The following is a 14226-nucleotide window of genomic DNA, read 5'->3' as shown; positions in this document are numbered from 1 at the left end:
ATATTTTCTCCCATTCCATAAACTTTCTTTTTATTTTGTTGATGATTTCTTTTGCTGTGCTGAAGCTTATTAGTTTGAGGTAGTCCTACCTGTCTATTTTTGCTTTGTGTATCAAATTAAAAAAAGTTAAGTTTTATGGTTTTGGGTCTTACTTTTAAGTTTTTAATCCATTTTGAGTTGATTTTTGTGTATGATATAAAATAGGTGTCTAGTTTCATTCTTTTGGTGGGTATTCAGTTTTCCCAACACCACTTATTGAAAAGACTTTCTTTTCCCCATTGTATATACTTCCTTATTTCCTTATAAATCTATTGAATATATTTGCATGGTCTTATTTCTGGGCTTTCTATTTTGTCCCATTGATCTATATGTCTGTTTGTATGTCGATAGCATACTTTTTTGTTACTATTGCTTTGTAATAGAGTTTGAAATCAGAAAGTGTGATGCCTCCAGCTTTGTTATTATTTCTCAGTAGTGTTTTGGTTATTTAGGGCTTTTGTGATTTCATTTAAATTTTATAATTTTTTCCTATTTTTGTGAAAAATGACATTGGAATTTTCCACTGAATGTAGGTTTTTTTCAGGTGGGATGGACATTTTAACGATATTCACTCTTCCAATTCATGAACTTGGAGTTAAGTTTCCATTTAATTGTATTTTCTTCCATTTCTTTGCCTAAAGAAATGCCTAAAACTATAAAACTGTCGGTTAAAGAAATTCCTGCAGCCCTGACTTGTGTGGCTCAGGGGGTTGGGTGTCCTTCTGCAAACTGGAAGATCACTGGTTTGATTCCCAGCCAGGGCACACACCTGAGCTGCAGGCCAGGTCGCCGTTGGGGGGCATGTAAGTGGGAGCTGATCAATGTTTCTTTCAAACATTGGTGTTTTTCTCCCTCTCGTTCATCCTCCCCCTCTCTCTAAAAATAAGTAAATAAATAAAATCTTTTCTCTCTCTCTAAAAAAGAGAAATTCCTGGATATACAGAAGATGTAAAGCCTATTTTATGCCATTATATCTCATTCTTTTCTTATAGTAGCTCCTTGCCAAAAGGATTTATGGTGACTTATGAAATACAGAATGTACAACAAGATAAGCACACATAAAACAACAACAAAGCAAGAAAAAGGTGGTTCCTCAACAGGACTAGTGGAAAATTAGAGTAAGTAAATTAAAGTATTGGAGTAAAGTTAAAGCAAGGTTAGATTCACAGAGTTAGAATCCCAAAGGTATACCTTAAAAACTGTATTTTATACAGATGCATGGTCACACATTTAGATTTACTATGATTGATAATACGGTGCAAGATTTGTCTCATGATTTACAACACAAATGCCACAAAAGCAGAAGAGCTGTTTGTAAGAAGCTAAATTGTTTTGACTTAGGAGAGATTTCACCTATGAGTTCCTGAGAAAAATAATAAAGTTGGTTTTAATATAAATAAGTAAGTAACTAAGTAAGTAAGTAAATATCCATTTCTATTGTCAGACTTATCACTTGCAGGGACTCAAACACAGGAGGACTGTAAGGAGGGCATTCATGAATACCCTTGTTTTCCATTGTCCTTTATAATGCCATAGGTTCCCATATGGCAGATTTATCTAGATAGTTAACCTGTAAGGATGAGGGGTGTGGCTCCTTGAGAGAACCAGAAGAAAAATAGAGAGCTTTCCAATGTCCAGCCTAGTGCCAGGAGCTCTGGCGGCAGGAAGCAGCTCTAAGCAGTGCTCGTCCTGCCAAGCCCAAGGATAGAGACAATCGGTGACAGTACTGCAGGCGACCTAAGTTATCCTGGCCATGAACTGCTGCAGACCTCTTCTGCTCAGAGACCCTCCTCTCCTTCTGTCTGTTGCTCCTGAGAGTCTGCTTAGGCCTTGGTTTCCAAGAGACCATTCATTCTAATGGTCCCCAAAAACTCTCCCTTGGCCTTCACCTCATATCATTTGTCTTGACTTACAGTTACAGACTTGTTACTTAGCATCAACAGCTCCCATGAATCACTGGAAAACAGTTTTCCTCCCTTGCATGCTAAATTCTGAAATAAAGGCAGAAACAAATGATTTTGATCTTTCCTGAAGACTACTGATGCACTTTTTCACTAGCTTGATAGTTTAGGCTACAACGTTCTCTTCATCTTAGGAACTTCCCCCAAATTCCCTCAAGACTCATCTAGAACCCAGTGTTCATGCTGAAGGGACTGTTCTGCATGAAAACTATTCCTTTCCTTAAAGCTCAGACAAGATGATCATATCTAACTCACTAGCCCTGACCATCTCTTCTTTGGGACAATGAATATAAACTATGGTTTTCCTCCTATCTCTTTGGAGGTCTCATTCCTACAGTTTCTACCATCACTTCTAACTAACTCAGTTATTTCATATCTTAGGAGGCTCATCAAGCCTACAAGTCAATAAAACCATAGTTATCCCACCATATCTGCCTACCCAAATAGACCAGAACATGTTAAAATCCAACCAATTATTCACTCAGTAAGTATCTCTTGGGTGTCTTCTATGTACCAACAGAACACCAGCAAACTGACTCAGTCTCTTCCTCAGAGATTACACATGAGTAACACTTTCAGTGGGTACACATATCAGACTTTCTCTAGGACCTCACTAGATGTAGAATTTCAGGATGGAAACTTTTCCCACTATTTGTTTGGTCTCTGAACTAGGCAGGTACACCCAACTGGTTGTATTTAGATAGGAGCATACAATATCTTTTTAAATATTGGAGCAAAAATGTCATAGCTTCAATATAGTAGCATTTTTCACTGCTTCTTCACTCTAATGGGTGGTAAATTTTTTCCACTCAACTCATGTCTCTTTTCCATTGCTGATACCTCTTTCCTTTCAGTCTGGCTGTGTAAATTAGGATGACAACTCAATGCCCTTTACAGAGAGCAGTAGTTCAGGACATGTGTGCATTGTAGCCAGAATTAGAATCTTGGCACTGGGAATGAACTTGGAAGTTTATTCATCCTTACTAGGCTCCATTTCTTCATGTGTACAATGGGTGAGAATAATGTCACCTTTTTCTTTTGTGAGATGAAAGCCGTCAATATATGGTCTCTATTATTATTATTGTTGTTGTTATTATTATTTAATAGCAGTCATAGTATTGTAAAACTGAAATGAACCTTAGACATCATCTACTTGTACAAAGTCGATAGCATCACTTGACACAAGTTTTCCTTCAAACTGAACCAAAGGTTTACAATTGCACTTTGCATCTAGACATGACTGCAGAAATTGCCTTAAATATTTCAGATTGAAGAATACTGGAGACCTCAGTAGTTTAAAAACACAAGGTTGGATTTTGCACCTATTAAAATAATGTTTCCTGACAAGGCTCTAATGAAAGTAAAAATAGCTATAAAAGAGTCATTTACACCAAGCTGATTCATATCTTAGTTAAAAGTGCTCACAATTTTAATGCCAGTCATTAACCTGGTTTCTATTTCATCAGGAAAGGGCTTGAATAAAGAGTATTCTCATCCATCTCTCTTCTACTTGGCATTGTGTATGACATGACAAGACTGGACTGAGACTGGGCCAGGGAACTCCCAGAGGAACAATAGGCTGGCATCTAATTTAGGATAGGGAGTTAGGGGGTGGGAGTCAGAAGGAGTTCAATGGTAAACATCAGAGACAAAGGGATTGGTTATGGAATATAGGTGAGGTTAAGGAGCCAAGTGTCTTAACCTGTTCAGGCTGCTATAACAAAAATAGCATAGATTGGGTGGCTTAAACAACATCTACTTCTCAGTTCTGGAGGCGGGGAAGTCCAAGATCGAGGTGCTGCCAGATTATGTGTCTGGTGAGGGCCTGCTTCCCGGTTCATAAACTGCAGCCTTCTTGCTGTGTCCTGGCACAGTAGACGGGGTAAGGAACTCCTGAATTCTTTTATGAAGGCACTAATCCCATTCATTGAGGGCTTCACTAAAATCACCTAATTACCTTCAATGGCCCCACCTCCAAATACCAGCATATTAGGGATTAGTTTCAGCATATGAACTTTTTTTGGCGGCGGGGTGGGGGGCGGCGGGGAGGACACAAACATTCAGTCTGTAGCACCAAGCCTGTAAAGAAGCAGGCGATCTAATGCACATCCTTGAAGTTGGCGTATTTCAACTAGAGTTTCTTCTCAACACTGGCATATATGATCTCAAGGCGGTTTGTATTGGCCTAACACAGGTATGTTGGCTCATGGCTATGAATGATGGGAAAGGACCACCCAGCTTCTGGACTTTCATAGGGAAAGGGGACACACTTTCAAAGGGGCACTTTAAACAATGCAGTGATAAGCAATGACCATGAATCAACTGTCAAGAAAAACCTACTAGAATTATAGAATCAGGAGGAACTTCAGATTTCCTAGCTCTGTAGCATCCCTCAAAGGAAAAACAATTTGAACAGGTCAGAGTCGAGAAGACCACTTTGTTGCTGTTCAGTTCATTTAAAGATAGCTATTGAGTTGAAATCGACTTCCTTATTACTTCTGTACACTCAAGGATTCTATTTTTTTTTTGTGGATGGGGGCAGGTAGATAATTTCTAAAATGCTTGGTAAAGTACATGTTACACTGGGAAACATTCTACTATTCATAGCCTCCATTTCCTTTGGCATCTCCTAGAAAAACTTTGAAGATTGAGATAGGAAGAGGTACCATTTACTTTATATAAAATTTGGACTAATGACCATTTTCTTTCTGCCTGTTTGTGTATGAGAGTGTGTTTGTGTTAAAATATGCATAACATAAAATTTACCATCTTAACTATTCTTAAGTATGCAGTTCAGTGGCATTAAGAACATTCATATTATGCAACCATCAGCACCATCCATTTCCAGAATGCTATTCATGTTGAAAGACTAAAACTCTGTACTCATTGAATATTCATTCCCCATTCTTCTCCCACAGCCCTTGACAGCCATCATTCTACTCTTTCTCTGTGATTTTCGACTACTCTAAGTTCCTCATGTAAATGGAACAATACAGTATTTGTCGTTTTGTGACTGGCTTATTTCACTTAGCATAAGGTCCTTAAGGTTCACCCATGGTATAGCATGCATCAGAATAGTTTTTTATTTTTTAAAGATTTATTTATTTATTTTTAGAGAGGGAAGAGAGGGAGAAAGAGAGAGAGAGAAACATCAATGTGCGGTTGCTGGGGGTCATGGCCTGCAACCCAGGCATGTGCCCTGACTGGGAATCGAACCTGCGACACTTTGGTTCACAGCCCGCGCTCAATCCACTGAGCTACACCAGCCAGGGTTAGAATAGTTTTCTTGTTAAAGGCCGTGTGATAATTCATTGTGTTACATTTACCACATTTGGCTGGTGCATGTTTTTTCCTTTTATTCCACACCAGAAAAAGAACAATCAGAGAGCTCAAGAACTAGATGAAACTTTAAGGGATGATCTTTAATGTCATGTGTAAATGAAAAAATAGAAACTATCATAAAAATGACATTGACTAGACCACAATGACATACCTGTACACACTCACTAGATTTGCTAAAATTTAAAAAAGACTGACATCACCAAATATTGTTTAAAATGTGGATCAGTGGAATCTGTCATTTGTTGCTGGTGAGGATATAATTTGGTGAAACCAATTTGGAAAACTGTTTAGCAGTATTTATTAACACTGGGCATCAAATGGTAGAATAGATAAATAAGTTATTGGTCTATGTACGAAATGGAAAAGTTTTTGGCAATGACAATGGAGTACTATTATGCACAACAACATGAATGAATCTCATGGACACAATGTTGAGTGAAAAAAAGCCTGAGAGAAAAAGCCCATGCTGTCTAGTTCACTTCACAGGGAGGTAAAAAATGGGCGGAACTGACCTACAGTAATAGAAGTCAAGGTACCGGTTAGCTTCGGAGAGTTAGGTAGAGATTAAGAGGGAGAAGTGAGAGGGCCTTTGGGTTTCTGATAATGTTTTGTTTGATCTCGGTGTTTGTTATGTGGGTATGTTGACAATTTTGAAAATTCATTAAGCTGTATACTTAAAATGTGTCCATTTTTTTTCCTGTAAGTATGTTTCTTTTTAAGGTTGATGACTATTTTAAATACCATGTGTGCCTCTATAAAAGTATTCATGGGACATGTGTATATTATTTATGCAGTAAAATTTTTGAGTATTTATGCATTTGTGACACTATTGAACAATATAGTTGGTGCAACAAGTAATTAAACATTTTTTAAAAAACTATTTCATATATTTCTTTGCCTCCCAATGGATCTGGATTTCCCAGGGAGATACCTTAGATAGTAGAGTGGGAAGAACAAGCTTTCTGTGGGTGTCTAGAGCAGAAGATAATGGAGAACATAATATCTACAACTTCTTTTTAAAAAGTTTTATTTATTTTTAGAGAGACAGGAAGGGAGGGAGAAAGAGAGGGAAACATCGATTGGTTGCCTCTTACATACCCCCAACTGGGGACCTGGCCTGCAACCAGGCATGTGCCCTGACTGGGAACTGAACCAGTCACCTTTTGGTTCCCAGGCTGGTACTCAATCCACTGAACCACACCAGCCAGGGCCTATGGATACACTTCTTAATTAAAAAAAATACATCCTATGCTTGCTTACTGAAAGGAGGGCTTATCCAAGGATCACAGGACTTTAGTTATGGAAAGGGCCTTAGAATTCACTAACTCTACCTTCTTCATTTTACAGACAAAAGAAGACTGAAGTACAATGTCATGTAGTTTGATGATGGCTGGATCAGGACAAGAATTCAGTTTTCCTGATTCTTACTCCAATGCTCTTCTTTTGAATCAGCCACTGGTTGCTTCTGCAAATATCTGCAAAGCTGTGACAGAGGCCAGGGCCAAGTGGCGAAAAGCTCTACTGTAAGAATAGTTTGTAAAAGTGACCAATTCTCAGCTTCTCTCTGAAGTCACACCACTGTGCAATGTGCCTTGGCAACTTCTCTTTTCAAGTGGTAGAGCACCTTCCTGGTGCCCTAGGAGGCACAGCCCTTGCATTGACCAGGAAAATGAGGCAGAAATCATGCTGTGCATGTTGTGAGCTTACGCCCCCAGAAACTTTCAGCAATTTAGCTTTGCCTCTTGGAAGCTTGTCAGCCATTATCTCAAAAAGCTCAGGCTAGCCTGTTGGAAGGTAAGAGGCTGTGTGGAGCAGAGAGGAACGGTCTCAGCCCTCAGCAGATTTGGCAGTTGACCATAGATGGCATAGGCCAGCCTAGACCAGAGTTTCCCCCAGCCCAGTCCGCATTACTGACCCACAGAATTGTGGATTAAATAAGTGTGTCTGAAGCCCCCAAGTCTTCAGGTATTTCATTGCACAGCCAAAACAAATGCACATCTTGTCAACTAACCATTTTAAGCCATGTCTCACTCATCAGTAGCACTGCAAATTGGTGTCTTTTTCCTTTCATTTTAAACAAGAAAACCACTTAAAATGAAAGTTACAAATTCTAAGGAAGTAAAGGAGAATTGTCATTTATAGCATCTTTTCAAATAAGGCCTGGACACTCAGCCCCTTCCCCGGTAAGACCTCCTGGTGACATTTCACATTACATACATAGTACTCTGATGTTCATTCATTTGTGTTCTTCTTCTCACTCAAGACAAATCCAAATACTACCACTTTTCCTTTCTCCTTTATCACCACTCAGGAGTGAGATGGATCTTTTACCCTTCAGAGTCCTTTTTATTAGGGTTGCTATTCATTGTGAAGAAATGTCATTTGTGACTGACTCTAGTAGTAGTTAGAAGTTCAACATCCTGACCTCAGAAGCACTTGCAGGTTTGGCAAATGCCTTGCAGAGATGCCCTGTGTTCCTGTAGACAAGCAACTGAGCTAAGGTGTATTTCTTTCAAGAGAAGTATGCATTCATTGTGACCTTTTCCTGCTATTCTGCCCACTCCTGGAGCACTGTGTGTGCTCTGATGGTGACCATGGCCTTAAGCCAGAGGGAGGGAAGTCTCACCATATTGTTGTCAGAGTAGATAAGCAGTGGGGCACATAAAAGGGAAGTGCTCCAGGATTTCTGGGCTGCTTAGCCTCAGAGATGCTCTCTTCTGATCCAGCTAGCGGGGACTAATGGAAGCAATGAAACCCATGCTCATTAGTGAGTCCCAGGCTCCCAGAACCCTGGTAGGAGGGTGGCTGAGCAACAAGCTAACTAGTGGCTTTCACTTCCTTCTTTAACACACACACACACACACACACACACACACACACACACACACACACAATGCTGTCTCACGTCAAAGGTGTGACAGCTTTCAGGAGTAGGGTTGCTGCTATATGAGGTTAACAGAAAATGCTTACCAGTGGCTCTCACTCCCAAGCTTTTCTGTTTTTAGTTTTTTCATCTTCATGGCTGTTTCATGCTTTTATTTCCACTCCACCAACCCATATACAGCACCTAATGAGTGCAAGGCGATGTGTTAAGTACTACCATGAGAGCACAAAGTGGGACCATAAACAGCCTGCAAGGTGCTAAGAGTCTATTAAACAGTAGAGCAATATGTTTAAGCAAAGAACTTAATTATAAAACTGCCACTCAAAGGGGAAATGTCATGGTGGATCAGAATGTTTCTTTTCAAGGGAAATCCCTACTTTGTTGATGTATGGACTCTCCATTTTCTTCCTGATTTTAATGTTTTTTTTTCTCCTTACTAAAGGCATTGAAACTTCATTCTCCGCCAGTCAATTCTGATGCCAATAGATTGACCCAGCAGGGATGGACACCTCAGGAGGGCCACTGGACTAGGTGGTCCAGGATCGAAGAGAAGAGATTAGAGCAAGAAGGAGAAACATTGCCCAAGAGACTCTGTGCAATAAGGAAATCAGAGGAACTGAATTGGTCATCTAACGTATACTCTGGAAAGATGAACTTTGTCTCCAAAGTTTGCCTTTGCTACCTTCCACTCTTAAGTTACTTTCTTCTCTTTCATGCTAATGCAATCACATTGAGCTGTTTTTCATGAGGTATAATGCTCTTGGAATGTGCTGTCCTCTTTTCAATCGCCAAGTTGTTTGATAATTTGTTCAAGTTATTAGAACTCTCCTGGAAAAAGCTCCAGGACCATCTCAGCTCCAGGTAAATCCAGTTAATTAAAAAAACAAAATAAAAAGTCAGAACAATCCTAACATCTCATTTTTCTGTCCCAACTCTTCCACCCATACACCAAGAAAAGGATAAATTCATGTTTTTGGTTATCCAATTAAGTTGATTAGAAGGACACTGAGTGGGTAGGTGTGGGTTGGTTCGGTAAGAGGAAATGCAAGCAGCTTATAAAAGGCGTCTTGGAAGCTCTGGTGAGGTTCCCCCAAACGGGGATGTGGTTGAGGTGTGGATTACTGCACAGCATCATGGGGAGGAGGGAGAACCTCAGTCAGGGATGGTCAGCTTGATGATATTTGCAGTAGCTTCTAAAACTGGCAGAGGTCCCCACACCATAGCTTTATCCAAGCTGCACTGAGGCAACATGTCTTCCTGATCATTTCTAGCAGAACGATTTATATTGTAATCTCTGGTGAATGGCAACCTCTAGAATTGGTTTACCGTGGTAGCCCTATTAGGGACCGCCTGGACAATGAGCACCTCAGTAGAAACCAGTGCAGTGAGCTAACAGTCCAGGCTGTCTCAGACCCCTTAGGATTCCTAGGATGGTGGTGGAGATGGTGAGAACTAGCAAAGACCAAGAATCCATTTCTGTACAACCCAGAAGGATCAGCACTTGAAGCTGACAAAAACTGACTTATCAAAGTAAGAAAGATACACTATTTATTCTTTTTAAGTTTTTCAACAAAACAAAATTCACAACTACCCCATACTTTTCCTCAATGGGAATTCTAGATGATTCTTTTGTATCCACATTTGCTGCTCATTCAAAGTAGGTGCCCATTGGCTAATGAAGAATTCAGATCATGAGCATCCTGCTTCATAGCCACAAAAAGAAACACAGACCATTGGGAGTACAATGGAGTCTCAGAAAATCAACAACGTGGAGGAAAGTAGTATGGCCTGCAGAGCTGCATGCAGGTTTTTCCAGTTTCATATACACGGTGGGTAAAAGTAAGTTTACAGATATATATCCTATTGGAGCCAGGAGTGTAAAGAATATATTTGCCAAGGGTGCCATAGCTTAGGGTGAATATTAAATAACAATAATAATAGCAGCAGAAGCCATGGCTACTGCAAGGAAGTAGGTGTACTACGCAGTATGGAGTTTTAACTTCTTTTATAGTTAATCTACATGCCGTCTGTTTATCAACTTTCTCTATTTATTTCTGATTATTTAATTTTCTTTTCTTTTTTTTAAAAGATTTTATTTATTTATTTGTAGAGGGGGAAGGGAAGGAGAAAGAGAGAGAGAGGGAAAAACATCAGTGTGCGGTTGCTGGGGGCTGTGGCCTGCAACACAGGCATGTGCCGTGACTGGGAATTGAACCTGCGATGCTTTGGTTCACAGCCCGCTCTCAATCCACTGAGCTACGCCAGCCAGGGCTAATTATTTCATTTTCTTAAACACTGAGAGACAGCACAGATAACATCCATTCATCTTTTTGATTTTGTTAAGCCACCGCCAAGCTAGTTGTGCTATTGTTACCCTTTAGGTCAGCCTGATGTACGCACTTCTTCTAACTAGCTGTGGCGGGGAGGAGATTTCTGCCAGCGGTGTCTCCTGCTCTAGAGGCTACCCAGCAAGCCAACAATGAAAACCCACCCTTGCATCCTGATGAGGTGCAAAAGAGACGGGCTGCCATGCAGAGGGGCGCTGAGGGGCTAATGAGGTGGGTAGGAGTTGGATATGACAGATTCTTCTACAGCCAGCTTTCTCAGCTTGGCACTCTTACCACTGGTGTGTGATAATTTGACTGGGACCTGTCCTGTGTATTGCAGAGTGTTTAACATCATCCCTGGCCTGTAGTCACTAGATGCCCTGAAGCATCCCCTGCCCCACTTGCTTCCACAACAACAAATGTCTCCAAACATTCCCTGGGTGAGGGGCAAAGTCAACCCCAGTTGAGAACCACTCTTTTACATCAAGGGTTGCAGTTCCAAGAGCAGTTGAGAGCCATGTTAACAAGCTCTAATAAAGTGATAACATTTGTCAACAACTCAGCTTCCATAGACCAAATTTGTGTTTATCCCCCTGAAAACGTTGCTTGTTGCTCCCAACCAAGATATTTGTTGAATGGGAGAGACCATGGTGATACAATGGCTTTGGGAACGAGCTGTGTCCTTCTTCCTGCTCCGGCCTGCGGTGGGCTGCCTGAGATGGACCAGCTGTGGCTGTGATGTTTCAGAGTAAATCCAGGGCTCTGCTTGCTCTTTCTGATCCTAAGGGTTTGTCAAGATATGGCTGCACCAGCCATATACATTGGTTTCTCACAAATCCATCACCTGAGTAGCAGCAGAAATAAGAAAGCTTGGGTAAAACCTGCTGTTTCACAGCCAAATAATTCTTGGTTTGACACAGTCAACCAGGATGGAGACTTGTTTGCTTCTTCACCTGCCGTCATCCCAGCTGGCAGGAGAAACCCATATCTCTGGAGAAATGTGCTTTGCTGATCATTTCAATTGTGAGTATCACACAAAGAATATGTAGTAATTAGCTTTATGGAAGCTAAACTTTATTGGAGATGTTAGTTAGAAAAGATAAGATTGTTTCCCCAATCTTTTAAAAAAAGATATATGAAAAAAGTTGCATCTCTTTTTAAGCTTCTGTCTCCATTGTGACACCTACTGAAAGAATGAACAAGTGCAATCTCTCTGGAATATCCTGGTATGCTAGCAGCGAGTGTCTTTGGCACCAATAAATAAGACTAAACGAGAGAAGAGGGGTGACATATCAAATGACAGTGTGATGACATTCTTTCCTGAAGACTAAATAAAATGAATCTCACAGGAGCAGCCAGGTCCTTGTCCTGTAGAGAAGTCACTGTCTCCAGGTTTGTAGAGGCTGGCCTGGATCAGCTGTTCCCAGGCACGGCTGAGAATTTCTTTACCTGGGGAGCTTCCGATGAATCATTAGGTCCACTCTCAGAAGTTCTAACATAATTTTGGGTGTGGTATCTGTGAATATGTGTTTGAGAATTTCCTCAGTTTATTCTGACATGCACCTATTTTGGGATCATCTAGAATAGACAGTGATGATGATGAAAATGATGAAATCTACCCTGTATGGAGGAGCTCTTACTACGCTCCGGACCTGTGCTAAATATTTTTCATTTGTTAGCTCATTTCATCCTCATAATAATCCCTATGAGTTACTATTATCATTTCCATTCGAATGTGAGGAAACTGAGGCTCAACGAGTTTAATAAGTTGTCCAAGTTCATGCAAATGACGCTGGCATTTCAAAACGAATGTGCCTCTGGAGCTGGAGTTTTTAACTATTATGTAATTTTTCCTCCCTCCCATTTTTTGAACTGTTAGTGGGGAGGGGGTGGAAACACCAATGCAGGGGCAGGAGGTCTCTCTGAGAACATCGGGAGTTTCTGCAGAACTCTCAGTCCAGGCCTTTCCCCCAGAGTTAAGGAACAGGTAGGGCTGACAAGAGGACTTAGGTGCAAAGTTGACCTTTGTGGTACCTCAGACAGGGAGCCCTGTGGCTCCATAAACATGGAATGAAGGCTACAGAACTGCCTGGGGCTGAGGGTTCTTAAAAATGATATTTTTGCTGAGCACCAGAAAGAACATTTTCATCTTTAAATATGCAGAGACACTACAGCAAGTATCACAAATCCATTCTGGTGATGCAACCAACAACACTTAATTATCAGCTCCACAAGCAAATTAGGTGAGAAAATTACTTGTCTTTTTATATTTATTTTATTTCTAAAAGAATTCAAAGAAGATAACGATTTAACTACCACAGCATATTACACAGACTGCTTTTCTCCTTGATCTGTTTTTTCTCCTTCCCTCTCTCTCCCCCTTTCCTTTAGCCACAGACACACTTGTTTTTTTATTTGTTTTGTTTTGTTTTGTTTTGCTTTTTGCTTTGCTGATTGCGTGGATGCCTGGGAAAGGCATTATGGGATCTGTTGGAACACCGAAGGGGAGACGGTCTGCAGAAGGGTTAAATAGCGGGCCAGGAGGTTCGTTCCTGAGTGTAGTTACCTGAATGCAGCTGTTCACAATGCATGAGGCTACTTTCCCAACAAGAGTCAGAGCAGCCTTCTCCGACTGTTTATCAGAGGTGGATTTTCAGTGCTCTTTGTTCACGTTGTGCCACTGATGCCAACACGTAGTTTCCAAACTCTAGCTTCACATTTTCTCTTTCCAGTGAGACATTATTTGGGGGTTGCAGAGGCTCTCGTGGCCTGAAGGAGCCTGCAGAATGAAGTCCTGCGCAGTAACAGGCAGGACAAAGGGCCCACCACTCCCCAGGAAAGCCCAATTCTTCTTCACTTTCTCACACACCACATGGCTGTCTCCCAAAGGGGCCCTTCTGAGATGCTGCTGGAAGGGAAGCTCTGGCCTCTTCCTTAATATTCTCAGAAAGCAATGGGCTTTCAACTCTTTTAGTAACTATTTTGGGAATAGTCATTGAGCAAAGCTTGGTTTCTTTCTTCTTCTGGTTCCTCTACTCTATAAACCTGTGCGTTCTCCAGTCTGCTCAGTGCGGCAATACAGGGATGGAAGCACCTGGCTTGGGGCAGCCAGCCCTTCAGAGACAGCAGCCAACATCCCTGACCCTCACTGCTGGCCCTACCGGTAGCCACGCCCTGAGCAATGTCAGCTCCCCAGCTCCAAAAATCAGGACAACGGAGGGGGTTCTAGAGTTTGTCTAGTCTAGTGTTTCCAGAATCAAATGCCAGGCAGGAGGCAGGCAACACAAACCGGTGTAGGGGCCGGGAGGGGCCGGGTGGGCAGGACGGCACGAGCCTCAGCTGCAGAGAGAGCCAAGCTCAGCTCCATCACACTGTTGTCTCGCAGAAACATGGACTCTCTCGTCAGACCTTCCCATGAAATTTCAGCATCTGGGTTTTTTAATGATACATTTCACAATTTTTTAGTGTTAGCAAGCAAGTCAAGTTTCAGAAAAATTTATTTTGTGGGCCAAACCAAGCAGGTCTGTTGGCAGGAGATGGTCTGAGAGCCACCAGTGCAACTTATGCTCTCATTCAACAGTGAGGGGTGGTTCTCCCAGGCTACAAGGTTACTCAGCTAGTCACAGAATGAGAACCAAAACCCGGTATCCGAGCCACGGGGTGAGCGTTCTTT

The sequence above is a fragment of the Phyllostomus hastatus genome, unplaced genomic scaffold (genome assembly GCF_019186645.2).
Source record: "Phyllostomus hastatus isolate PE091 unplaced genomic scaffold, TTU_PhHast_1.1 phas_scaffold_129, whole genome shotgun sequence".
In the NCBI taxonomy this organism is placed as follows: domain Eukaryota; kingdom Metazoa; phylum Chordata; class Mammalia; order Chiroptera; family Phyllostomidae; genus Phyllostomus; species Phyllostomus hastatus.
The sequence above is the reverse complement of the archived record's forward strand: the minus strand, read 5'-3'. Positions refer to the sequence as shown.